Source organism: Phaenicophaeus curvirostris, unplaced genomic scaffold (genome assembly GCF_032191515.1).
Source record: "Phaenicophaeus curvirostris isolate KB17595 unplaced genomic scaffold, BPBGC_Pcur_1.0 scaffold_75, whole genome shotgun sequence".
NCBI lineage: Eukaryota > Metazoa > Chordata > Aves > Cuculiformes > Cuculidae > Phaenicophaeus > Phaenicophaeus curvirostris.
In genome coordinates this window covers 776595-789723 of record NW_027206697.1, presented here as the reverse complement: position 1 = coordinate 789723, position 13129 = coordinate 776595, and the positions used below count along the sequence as shown (strand labels likewise).

The window sequence follows — 13129 nt, the reverse complement described above, 5'->3', positions numbered from 1 at the left end:
GAGACCCCATAGAGACCTCATAGGGACCCCATAGTGCCCCTATAGCGCCCCATAGAGACCCCATAGCGACCCCATAGAGACCCCACAGAGACCCCATAGAGACCCCATAGCGACCCCACAGAGACCCCACAGAGACCCCACAGCCAGAGCCGGTTCCCCCTCCCTCCGCAGAGCTTTATTGGTCGGGGTTGGGGTCGCGGTCAGTGCAGGAGGGTCTCCTCGTAGAGGGCGAGGGCCAGCAGCAGGGCCCAGGCGGCCCCCAGCCCCGCGCTCTGCAGCCCCAGCAGCGCCAGCGCGCCCGGAGGGCCCCTCGCCCGCAGCCCCGGGACCTGGAACCAGCACAGAATCCATCAGCACAGAGACACGCAGCGCCCGACACGCTACACGCATGCGACACGCAGAGTCCGACACGCTACACGCATGTGACACACAGAGCCCGACACGCTACACGCATGAGACACGCAGAGCCCGACACGCTACACACGAGACACGCAGAGCCCGACACGCTCCAGCCATGATACACGCAGAGCCCGACACGCTACACGCATGCGACACGCAGAGCCCGACACGCTACACGCATGAGACACGCAGAGCCCGACACGCTACACGCATGAGACACGCAGAGCCCGACACGCTACACGCATGAGACACGCAGAGCCCGACACGCTACACGCATGAGACACAGAGCCCGACACGCTACACGCATGAGACACGCAGAGCCCGACACGCTACACGCATGAGACACACAGAGTCCGACACGCTACACGCATGAGACACGCAGAGCCCGACACGCTACACGCATGATGCACGCAGAGCCCGACACGCTACACGCATGAGACACAGAGCCCGACACGCTACACGCATGAGACACGCAGAGCCCGACACGCTACACGCATGCGACACACAGAGCCCGACACGCTGCACGCATGCGACACGCAGAGTCCGACACGCTACACGCATGAGACACGCAGAGCCCGACACGCTACACGCATGCGACACGCAGAGCCCAACACGCTACACGCATGAGACACACAGAGCCCGACACGCTACACGCATGAGACACGCAGAGCCCGACACGCTACACGCATGAGACACGCAGAGCCCAACACGCTACACGCATGAGACACGCAGAGTCCGACACGCTACACGCATGAGACACGCAGAGTCCGACACGCTACACGCATGCGACACGCAGAGTCCGACACGCTACACGCATGAGACACACAGAGCCCGACACGCTACACGCATGAGACACGCAGAGTCCGACACGCTACACGCATGAGACACGCAGAGCCCGACACGCTACACGCATGAGACACGCAGAGCCCGACACGCTACACGCATGCGACACGCAGAGCCCGACACGCTACACGCATGAGACACGCAGAGTCCGACACGCTACACGCATGCGACACGCAGAGTCCGACACGCTACACGCATGAGACACGCAGAGTCCGACACGCTACACGCATGCGACACGCAGAGCCCGACACGCTACACGCATGCGACACGCAGAGCCCGACACGCTACACGCATGCGACACACAGAGCCCGACACGCTGCACGCATGCGACACGCAGAGCCCGACACGCTACACGCATGAGACACGCAGAGCCCAACACGCTACACGCATGAGACACGCAGAGTCCGACACGCTACACGCATGAGACACGCAGAGTCCGACACGCTACACGCATGCGACACGCAGAGTCCGACACGCTACATGCATGAGACACACAGAGCCCGACACGATACACGCATGAGACACGCAGAGTCCGACACGCTACACGCATACGACACACAGAGCCCGACACGATACACGCATGAGACACGCAGAGCCCGACACGATACACGCATGAGACACGCAGAGCCCGACACGCTACACGCATGAGACACGCAGAGGCTGACACGCTACACGCATGAGACACGCAGCGCCCGACACGCTACACGCATGCGACACGCAGAGCCCGACACGCTACACGCATGCGACACGCAGAGCCCGACACGCTACACGCATGAGACACGCAGAGCCCGACACGCTACACGCATGAGACACGCAGAGCCCGACACGCTACACGCATGAGACACGCAGAGTCCGACACGCTACACGCATGAGACACGCAGAGCCCGACACGCTACACGCATGAGACACGCAGAGCCCGACACGCTACACGCATGCGACACACAGAGCCCGACACGCTACACGCATGAGACACGCAGAGCCCGACACGCTACACGCATGAGACACGCAGAGCCCGACACGCTACACGCATGCGACACGCAGAGTCCGACACGCTACATGCATGCGACACGCAGAGCCCGACACGCTACACGCATGAGACACGCAGAGCCCGACACGCTACACGCATGAGACACGCAGAGCCCGACACGCTACACGCATGAGACACGCAGAGCCCGACACGCTACACGCATGCGACACGCAGAGTCCGACACGCTACACGCATGCGACACGCAGAGCCCGACACGCTACACGCATGCGACACGCAGAGTCCGACACGCTACACGCATGAGACACGCAGAGTCCGACACGCTACACGCATGCGACACGCAGAGTCCGACACGCTACACGCATGCGACACGCAGAGCCCGACACGCTGCACGCATGAGACACGCAGAGTCCGACACGCTACACGCATGAGACACGCAGAGTCCGACACGCTACACGCATGAGACACGCAGAGCCCGACACGCTACACGCATGAGACACGCAGAGTCCGACACGCTACACGCATGAGACACACAGAGCCCGACACGCTACACGCATGAGACACGCAGAGTCCGACACGCTACACGCATGCGACACGCAGAGTCCGACACGCTACACGCATGAGACACGCAGAGCCCGACACGCTACACGCATGAGACACGCAGAGTCCGACACGCTACACGCATGAGACACACAGAGTCCGACACGCTACACGCATGCGACACGCAGAGTCCGACACGCTACACGCATGCGACACGCAGAGTCCGACACGCTACACGCATGAGACACGCAGAGCCCGACACGCTACACGCATGAGACACGCAGAGCCCGACACGCTACACGCATGATGCACGCAGAGCCCGACACGCTACACGCATGAGACACAGAGCCCGACACGCTACACGCATGCGACACACAGAGCCCGACACGCTGCACGCATGCGACACGCAGAGCCCGACACGCTCCAGCCATGATACATGCAGAGCCACACGCACACACAGCACACGCGGCACCAAACACGCGTGACCTGCAGCTCCCAACACGCTACACGCATGTGACATGCAGCTCCCAACAAGCTGCAGGCATGTCACACGCAGCACCCGACACGCTGCCTGCAAGACACGTGCATGAAGCAGCACACACGGCACATACGTGTCTCCCCAGCACATACGTGTGTCCCAGCACACACGCGTGTCCCCCAGCACACGTATGACGGGGCGTGTGGTGCGTGGGACTCACCAGGTGCGCAAGGCTGAGCTGCAGCAGCACCCACGGAGCAGCACACGTGGCACATATGTGTCCCCCATCACATATGTGTCCCCCCAGCACACGTATGACCACACATGTTGCGTGTGGGACTCACCACGCAAGCAAGGCTGAGCTGCAGCAGCACCCCCAGCACCCATGAAGCAGCAGACAGGGCACATACATGGCACATACATGTCCCCCCATCACACACGCGTGTCCCCAGCACACGTATGACGGGGCGTGTGGCGTGTGGGACTCCCCAGGCGGATCAGGCTGAGCTGCAGCAGCACCCCCAGCACCCATGAAGCAGCACACACGGCACATACATGGCACATACGCATCCCCCATCACACACGCGTGTCCCCCAGCACACGTATGACGGGGCGTGTGGCGTGTGCGACTCCCCAGGCGGATCAGGCTGAGCTGCAGCAGCACCCCCAGCACCCATGGAGCAGCACACACAGCACATATGTGTCACCCCAGCACACACGTGTCCCCCATCACACACGCGTGTCCCCCCAGCACACGCATGACACGGCATGTGGCACATGTGACTCCCCAGGCGGATCAGGCTGAGCTGCAGCAGCACCCCCAGCACCCATGGAGCAGCACACACGGCACATACATGGCACATACACATCCCCCATCACACACGCGTGTCCCCCAGCACACGTATGACGGGGCGTGTGGCGCGTGGCACTCACCAGGCATGCAAGGCTGAGCTGCAGCAGCACCCATGGAGCAGCACACACGGCACATACATGTCCCCCCAGCACATACGTGTCCCCCATCACACACGCGTGTCCCCCAGCACACGCATGACACGGCATGTGGCACATGTGACTCCCCAGGCGGATCAGGCTGAGCTGCAGCAGCACCCCCAGCACCCATGAAGCAGCAGACAGGGCACATACATGGCACATACGCATCCCCCATCACACACGCGTGTCCCCCAGCACACGTATGACGGGGCGTGTGGCGTGTGCGACTCCCCAGGCGTGCAAGGCTGAGCTGCAGCAGCACCCATGGAGCAGCACACACGGCACATACATGTCCCCCCAGCACATACATGTCCCCCCATCACACACGCGTGTCCCCCAGCACACGTATGACGGGGCGTGTGGCGCGTGGCACTCACCAGGCGCACGAGGCCGAGGTGCAGCAGGAGCCCGCTGGCCACGGCCGCGAGCCAGCGTCGGGCGGCGGGGGCCGCTCCCACCCCCAGCCCCACGTAGAGCCCGGGCAGCACGGGCAGCGCCGACGCCAGCGCCAGCACCAGCGCCCCGCGGCGCCCCCAGGCCGGCAGCGTCCCTGGGCACCCCGAAAATGGGTCAGGGCCCCAAAATGGACCCCAAAATCACCCTCAGGCCCCAAAACGAACCCCAAAATCACCCTCAGGCCCCAAAAATCATCCCCCACAACAACCCCCAAGGCCAAAAATGATCCCCAAACTCACCCTCAGGCCCCAAAACGAACCCCAAAATCACCCTCAGACCCAAAACGAACCCCAAAATCACCCTCAGACCCAAAACGAACCCCAAAATCACCCTCAGACCCAAAATGAACCCCAAAATCACCCTCAGACCCAAAATCATCCCACACAACAACCCCCAAGCCCAAAAATGAACCCCAAAATCACCCTCAGGCCCAAAATAATCCCCCCAAATAACCCTCAGGCACAAAAATGAACCCCAAAATCACCCTCAGGCACAAAATGAGCCCCTAAAATAACCCTCAGGCACAAAAATGAACCCCCAAAATCACCCTCAGGCACAAAAATGAACCCCAAAATAACCCTCAGACCCAAAAATCATCCCCCAGAACAACCCTCAGGCACAAAAATGAACCCCAAAATCACCCTCAGGCACAAAATGAGCCCCTAAAATAACCCTCAGGCACAAAAATGAACCCCCAAAATCACCCTCAGGCACAAAAATGAACCCCAAAATCACCCTCAGACCCAAAATCATCCCCCAGAACAAACCCCAAGCCCAAAAATGATCCCCAAAATCACCCTCAGGGCCAAAATGAGCCCCTAAAATAACCCTCAGGCACAAAAATGAACCCCCAAAATAACCCTCAGGCACAAAGATGAACCCCCAAAACAACCCTCAGAGCCAAAAATGAACCCCAAAATAACCCAAACCCCCCCATACGCCCCCATATACACCCCCCATACACCCCTATAGACCCCATATACCCCCATGGCCCCCCCATAGACCCCCCATATACACCCCCATACACCCCATAGTCATCCATACACCCCATAGAGCCCATATAGATCCCATAGACCCCCCACGGACCCCCATATACACTCCCATACACCCCATAGTCATCCATACACCCCATAGAGCCCATATAGACCCCATAGACCCCCCATAGATCCCCCATACACCCCTATATCCCCCTAACACCCCCATATACACCCCCATACTCCTCCATAGACATCCATACCCCCCCCCAGACCCCCGTATATCCCCATAGACCCCCCTGTAGACCCCCATACAGCCCCCATAGACACACATACACCCCCATATCTCCCCATACTCCCCTATAGACACCCATACAGCCCCATATTCCCCTATAGACACCCATACACTCCTATATATCCCATATACACCACCTATATATCCTATATTCCCCCCCATATCTCCCCATACTCCCCTATAGACCCCCATACAGCCCCATATACCTCCCCATAGACCCCATAGACCCCCATGCCCCCCCATATAGACCCCATATACAGCCCCATACATCCCATATACCTCCCCATAGACCCCATACACTCCCCGTACACCCCCCATATGCCCCATATACACCCCATACACCCCCATACGCCCCCCATATGCCCCCCATACACCCCCATACTCCCCTATAGACACCCATAGAACCCATATACACCCCCCCACATATCCCATATACACCCCCCCCCACTCCACCATACTCCCCTATAGGCACCCCTACAGCCCCATATATCCCATATACACCCCTCATACTCCCCCATATCTCCACATACACCCCCATACACCCCCCCATAGAAATCCATAGACCCCATATACACCCCATAGACCCCCTATACATCCCCATACACCCCCATACAGCTCATATACAGCCCATATATACCCCATAGACCCCCATACACCCCCCCATACACCCCCACAGACCCCATATACACCCCATAGACCCTCCATACACCCCTATAGACACCCACACACCCCCATAGACCCCCCATACACCCCCATAGACCCCATATACACCCCATAGACCCCATATACACCCCCATAGACCCCCCCATACACCCCCATACACCCCCTTAGACCCACCCATACACCCCTATAGACACCCACACACCCCCATAGACCCCATATACACCTCATAGACCCCCCCATACACCCCATAGATCCCCATACACCCCCATAGACCCCATATACACCTCATAGACCCACCATACACCTCATAGACCCCCCATACACCCGTATAGACACCCACACCCCCCCCATAGACCCCATATACACCCCATAGACCCCCCATACACCCCCATGGATCCCATATACACCCCCATGGACCCCCCCATATACACCCCATAGACTCCCCATACACCCCCATAGACCCCCTATACACCCCATAGACTCCCCCATACACCCCCACAGATCCCATATACTCCCCATAGAACCCCCATACACCCCTACAGACAACCGCACACCCCCATAGACCCCATATACACCCCCGTAGACTCCCCATACACCCCCATAGATCCCATATACACCCTATAGACCCCCCATACACCCCCATAGACCCCCCATACACCCCCATAGACCCCATATACATCCCATAGACCCCCCATACACCCCCATAGACCCCATATACATCCCATAGACCCCCCATACGCCCCCATAGACCCCATATACACCCCATAGAACCCACATACACCTGCATAGACCCCGTACACCCCCATAGACCCCATATACACCCCATAGACCCCCTCATACACCGCCATAGACCCCATATACACCACATACACCCCCCATACATCCCCATAGACCCCCATACACCCCCATAGACCCCATATACACCCCCATAGACCCCCCATACATCCCCATAGACCCCCATACACCCCCATAGACCCCATATACACCCCCATAGACCCCCCATACATCCCCATAGACCCCATATACACCCCATAGACCCCCCATACACCCCCATAGACCACACATAGACACCCCATACACCCCATAGAACCCCCATACACCCCCATAGACCCCATATACACCCCATAGACCACCCATACACCCCCATAGACCCCATATACACCTCATAGACCCCCATACACCCCATAGAACCCCCATAGACCCCATATACACCCCCATAGACCCCCCATACACCCCCATAGACCCCCCATAGACCACCCATAGACACCCCATAGACCCCCCATACACCCCCATAGACCCCATATACACCCCCATAGACCCCCCATACACCCCCATAGACCCCCCATACATCCCCATAGACCCCCCATACACCCCCATAGACCCCATATACACCCCCATAGACCCCCCATACACCCCCATAGACCCCCCATACACCCCCATAGATCCCACATACAGCCCCATAGACCCCACATACACCCCCATAGACCCCATATACACCTCATAGACCCCCCATACACCCCCATAGACCCCCCATACACCCCCATACACCCCCATAGATCCCCCATAGGCCACCCTATAGACCCTCTATAGACCCCATATAGACCCCCCCCCCCCCCTCACCTGCTGCGTGCAGCCCCTCATGGCAGAGCAGCCCCAGGGCGGCCGCCGTGCCCCCCTGCCAGGAGGAGCCGAACGCGGCCCCCAGAGCTGCCCCATCAGCCAGGGAGTGAGCGGCCTTGGCTACTGCTCCTCCCCACGGCACACCTGGGGGGCAGGACAGGTGTGGGGCAGGTGGGGGGCACCTATGGGGCACACAGACCCCCCCCACAGCCCACAGAACCCATGGGGCACCTATAGAGCCCATAAAGCCCAGAGAGTGAGCAGCCTTGGCTACTGCTCCTCCCCACGGCACACCTGGGGGGCAGGACAGGTGTGGGGCAGGTGGGGGGCACCTATGGGGCACACAGACCCCCCCCCACAGCCCACAGAACCCATGGGGGCACCCACAGACCCCACAGAGCCCATTGTATCCATAGGGCACCCATAGAGCCCACAGAATCTATGGGGCACCCACAGAATCTATGGGGCACCCACAGAATCCATGGGGCACCCAGAGACCCCGCAAACCCCCCAGCACCCATAGAATCTATGGGGCACCCACAGACTCCACTGCTCCCACAAAATCTATGGGGCACCCCCAGAATCTATGGGGCACCCACAGACCCCATGGGCACCCAGAGACCCCACAGTATCCATGGGGCACCTATAGAGCCCCCAGCTCCCCCAGAATCTATGGGGCACCCCCAGAATCTATGGGGCACCCACAGACCCCATGGGGCACCCACAGAGCCCATAGTATCCATGGGGCACCTATAGACCCCACAAACCCCCATAGAATCTATGGGGCACCCAGAGACCCCACAAACCCCCCAGCACCTATAGAATCTATGGGGCACCCACAGACTCCACTGCTCCCACAAAATCTATGGGGCACCCCCAGAATCTATGGGGCACCCACAGCACCCATGGAGCACCCACAGAATCTATGGGGCACCCACAGAATCTATGGGGCTCCCAGAGACCCCACAAATCCCACAGCACCCATAGAATCTATGGGGCACCCCCCAGAATCTATGGGGCACCCACAGAATCTATGGGGCACCCAGAGACCCCATAAACCCCACAGCACCCATAGAATCTATGGGGCACCCACAGAATCTATGGGGCACCCACATTCCCCATAGTATCCATGGGGAACCTATAGAGCCCCCAGCCCCCCCAGAATCTATGGGGCACCCACAGAATCTATGGGGCACCCACAGACCCCATGGGGCACCCACAGAGCCCATAGTATCCATGGGGCACCTATAGACCCCACAAACCCCCCAGCACCCATAGAATCTATGGGGCACCCACAGACTCCACTGCTCCCACAAAATCTATGGGGCACCCCCAGAATCTATGGGGCACCCACAGAATCTATGGGGCACCCAGAGACCCCATAAACCCCACAGCACCCATAGAATCTATGGGGCACCCACAGAATCTATGGGGCACCCACATTCCCCATAGTATCCATGGGGCACCTATAGAGCCCCCAGCCCCCCCAGAATCTATGGGGCACCCACAGACCCCATGGAGCACCCACAGAATCTATGGGGCACCCACAGACCCCATAAACCCCACAGCACCCATAGAATCTATGGGGCACCCACATTCCCCATAGTATCCATGGGGCACCTATAGAGCCCCCAGCCCCCCCAGAATCTATGGGGCACCCACAGACCCCATGGAGCACCCACAGAATCTATGGGGGCACCCACAGAATCTATAGGGCACCCACAGAATCTATAGGGCAGCCAGAGACCCCACAAACCCCCCAGCCCCCACAGAATTTATGGGGCACCCCCAGAGCCCATAGTATCCATGGGGCACCTATAGAGCCCCCAGCCCCCCCAGAATCTATGGGGCACCCCCAGACCCCATGGGGCACCCCCAGACCCCATGGGGCACCCAGAGACCCCCAAACCCCCCAGCCCCCATAGAATCTGTAGGGCACCCCCCAGAGCCCATGGGACACCCCCAGCCCCCCCAGACTCTCTGGGGGACCCCCCAGCGCCCCCCCATGGGGGCCCCTCTCCCCCCTCCCCGCGCCGCGGCCCAGTGGCCTAATGGATAAGGCATCAGCCTCCGGAGCTGGGGATTGTGGGTTCGAGTCCCACCTGGGTCGCTTCCCTTTTAGCTCCGGGGGCACGTGAGGGGATTGAGCTTCGGGGGCCGGGATTTGGGGTGAAAAAGGCTGATTTTGGGGGGTCGGGGGCGCTACCTGCTCCCTGCGGCTCCGCGGGGCTCGGGGTCCCCTCGGGGTCCTCGGATTTTTCCTGGGGGGGGGCAACGGGGGAAGGTGGGGACCCCCTTTTCTCCCCCCAACCCCCCCTTTTCTCCCCCCAAACCCCCCTTTTCTACCCCCCCAAACCCCCCTTTTCTCCCCCCAACCCCCCCTTTTCTCCCCCCAAACCCCCCTTTTCTCCCCCCAACCCCCCTTTTCTCCTCCCAAACCCCCTTTTCTCCCCAAACCCCCTTTTCTCCCCCAAAACCCCCCTTTTCTCCCCCAAAACCCCCTTTTCTGCCCCAACCCCCCCTTTTCACCCCCCAAACTCCCTTTTCTACCCCCAAACCCCCTTTTCTACCCCTAAACCCCCTTTTCTGCCCCCAAACCCCCTTATCTACCCCCAAACCCCCCTTTTCTCCCCCAAACCCCCCTTTTCTCCCCCCAAACACCCTTTTCTACCCCTCAAACCCCCTTTTCTCCCCCAAACCCCCTTTTCTGCCCCCAAACCCCCCTTTTCTCCCCCCCAAATCCCCTTTTCTCCCCCCAAACCCCCTTATCTACCCCCCAAACCCCCTTTCCTGCCCCCCAAACCCCCCTTTTCTCCCCCAAACCCCCCTTTTCTCCCCCCAAACCCCCCTTTTCACCCCCCAAACCCCCTTTTCTCCCCCCCAAACCCCCTTTCCTGCCCCCAGCCCCCCCTTTCTGCCCCAGCCCCCCCGTACCTGCCCCCCCGCCCCCCCCAGCAGCCGGTCCATGAGGAAGCCCAGGTAGAGCCCCCCCCAGCACCACCAGCATCTTCCAAGTGGGGGGGGGCGTCCTCATCGGCCTCGTGGGGCCCCCCCGCCTCGGGGTGCACCCCCAGGACCTGGGGGGGGGTAAAAGAGAACGTCACTATTGCCCCCCGGGACCCCTAATTGCCCCCCAGGACCCCTAATTGCCCCCCAGGACCCCCTTTTGTCCCCCAGACCCCCCCCCCCCCAGACCCAAAGAGCCTCCACCTGGGGCAGGATCATCACATACCCCCCCCCTTATCCCCCCATTGCCCCCCAACTGCCCCCCAGGACCCCAATTGCCCCCCCCAGGACCCCTACTTGCCCCCTAGGACCCTCAATTCCCACCCAGGACCCCCCCCAGACCCCAGTTGCCCCCACCTGGAGGAGGAGGTGCAGCAGCTTGGCCCCCCTCATCACCTCCCCAATTGCCCCCCAGGACCCCTAATTACCCCCCAGGACCCCCAATTGCCCCCCAGGACCTCTAATTGCCCCCCAAAGACCCCCCAATTGCCCCCTTATTGCCCCTCTACTGCTCCCCAGGACCCCCTTTTGTCCCCCCAGGACCCCCAATTCCCCCCCAGGAACCCCAATTGCCCCCTTATTGCCCCTCTATTGCCCCCCAGGACCCCCTTTTGTCCCCCCAGGACCCCCAATTGCCCCCCCAGGCCCCACAATTGCCCCCTTATTGCCCCTCTACTGCCCCCAAGGACCCCCTTTTGTCCCCCCAAGACCTCTAATTGCCACCCAAAGACCCCCAAATGGCCCCCTTATTGCCCCTCTATTGCCCCCCAAAGACCCCCAAATGGCCCCCAAGGACCCCCAATTGCCCCCAAAGACCCCCAAATGCCCCCTAAAGACCCCCAATGGCCCCAAAGACCCCCAATTGCCCCCAAAGACCCCCAAATGCCCCCCAAAGACCCCCAAATGGCCCCCAAAGACCCCCAATTGCCCCCAAAGACCCCCAAATGGCCCCCAAAGACCCCCAATTGCCCCCAAAGACCCCCAATTGCCCCCCAAAGACCCCCAAATGGCCCCCAAAGACCCCCAAATGCCCCCAAAGACCCCCAAATGCCCCCCAAATACCCCCAAATGGCCCCCAAGGACCCCAATTGCCCCCCAAAGACCCCCAAATGGCCCCTAAAGACCCCCAAATGGCCCCAAAGACCCCCAATTGCCCCCCAAAGACCCCCAAATGCCCCCCAAAGACCGCCAATTGCCCCCGAAAGACCCCCAAAGACCCCCAAATTGCCCCCTAATGGCCTCCAAAGACCCCCAATTGCCCCCCAAAGACCCCCAATTGCCCCCCAGGTGCCCCAGTTGCCCCCACCTGGGGCAGGAGGTGCAGCATGACGTCCCCGCTGAGCGCCCCGGCAGCCCCGGCCGTGAGGAGGGGTCGCGTCCAGCTGCGGGCGCGGGGTCCGAGGGGGCAGCGGAGCAGAGCCAGGGCCAGCAGCGGGCACAGCGCCAGGGCCAGCCCGGCCACCGTGGCCACCACGTACCCTGAGGGGACACCGGGATGGGGTGGGAGGGGATGGGGTGGGGTGGGATAGGATGGATGGGATGGGAGGGGATGGGATGGATGGGATGGATGGGATGGGATGGGATGGATGGGAGGGGATGGGATGGGATGGATGGGATGGGGTGGGATGGGATGGGATGGGATGGGATGGGATGGGATGGATGGGAGGGGATGGGATGGATGGGAGGGGATGGGATGGGATGGATGGGGTGGGATGGGATGGGGTGGGATGGGATGGGATGGGATGGGATGGGATGGGATGGGATGGGATGGGATGGATGGGATGGGGTGGGATGGATAGGATGGGATGGAGATGGGATGGGATGGGATGGGATGGGATGGGATGGATGGGATGGGGTGGGATGGGATGGGATGGGATGGA

At 60.8% G+C, this 13129-nt stretch overlaps 1 non-coding gene across 1 annotated transcript; it reads left to right on the top strand.

Moving 5' to 3' along the window:
- Positions 1-10280: 10280 nt before the first annotated feature.
- TRNAR-CCG (transfer RNA arginine (anticodon CCG)) lies at positions 10281-10353 on the top strand. Its single transcript has one exon. It is a non-coding gene; the product is annotated as a tRNA-Arg (tRNA).
- Positions 10354-13129: the final 2776 nt, after the last annotated feature.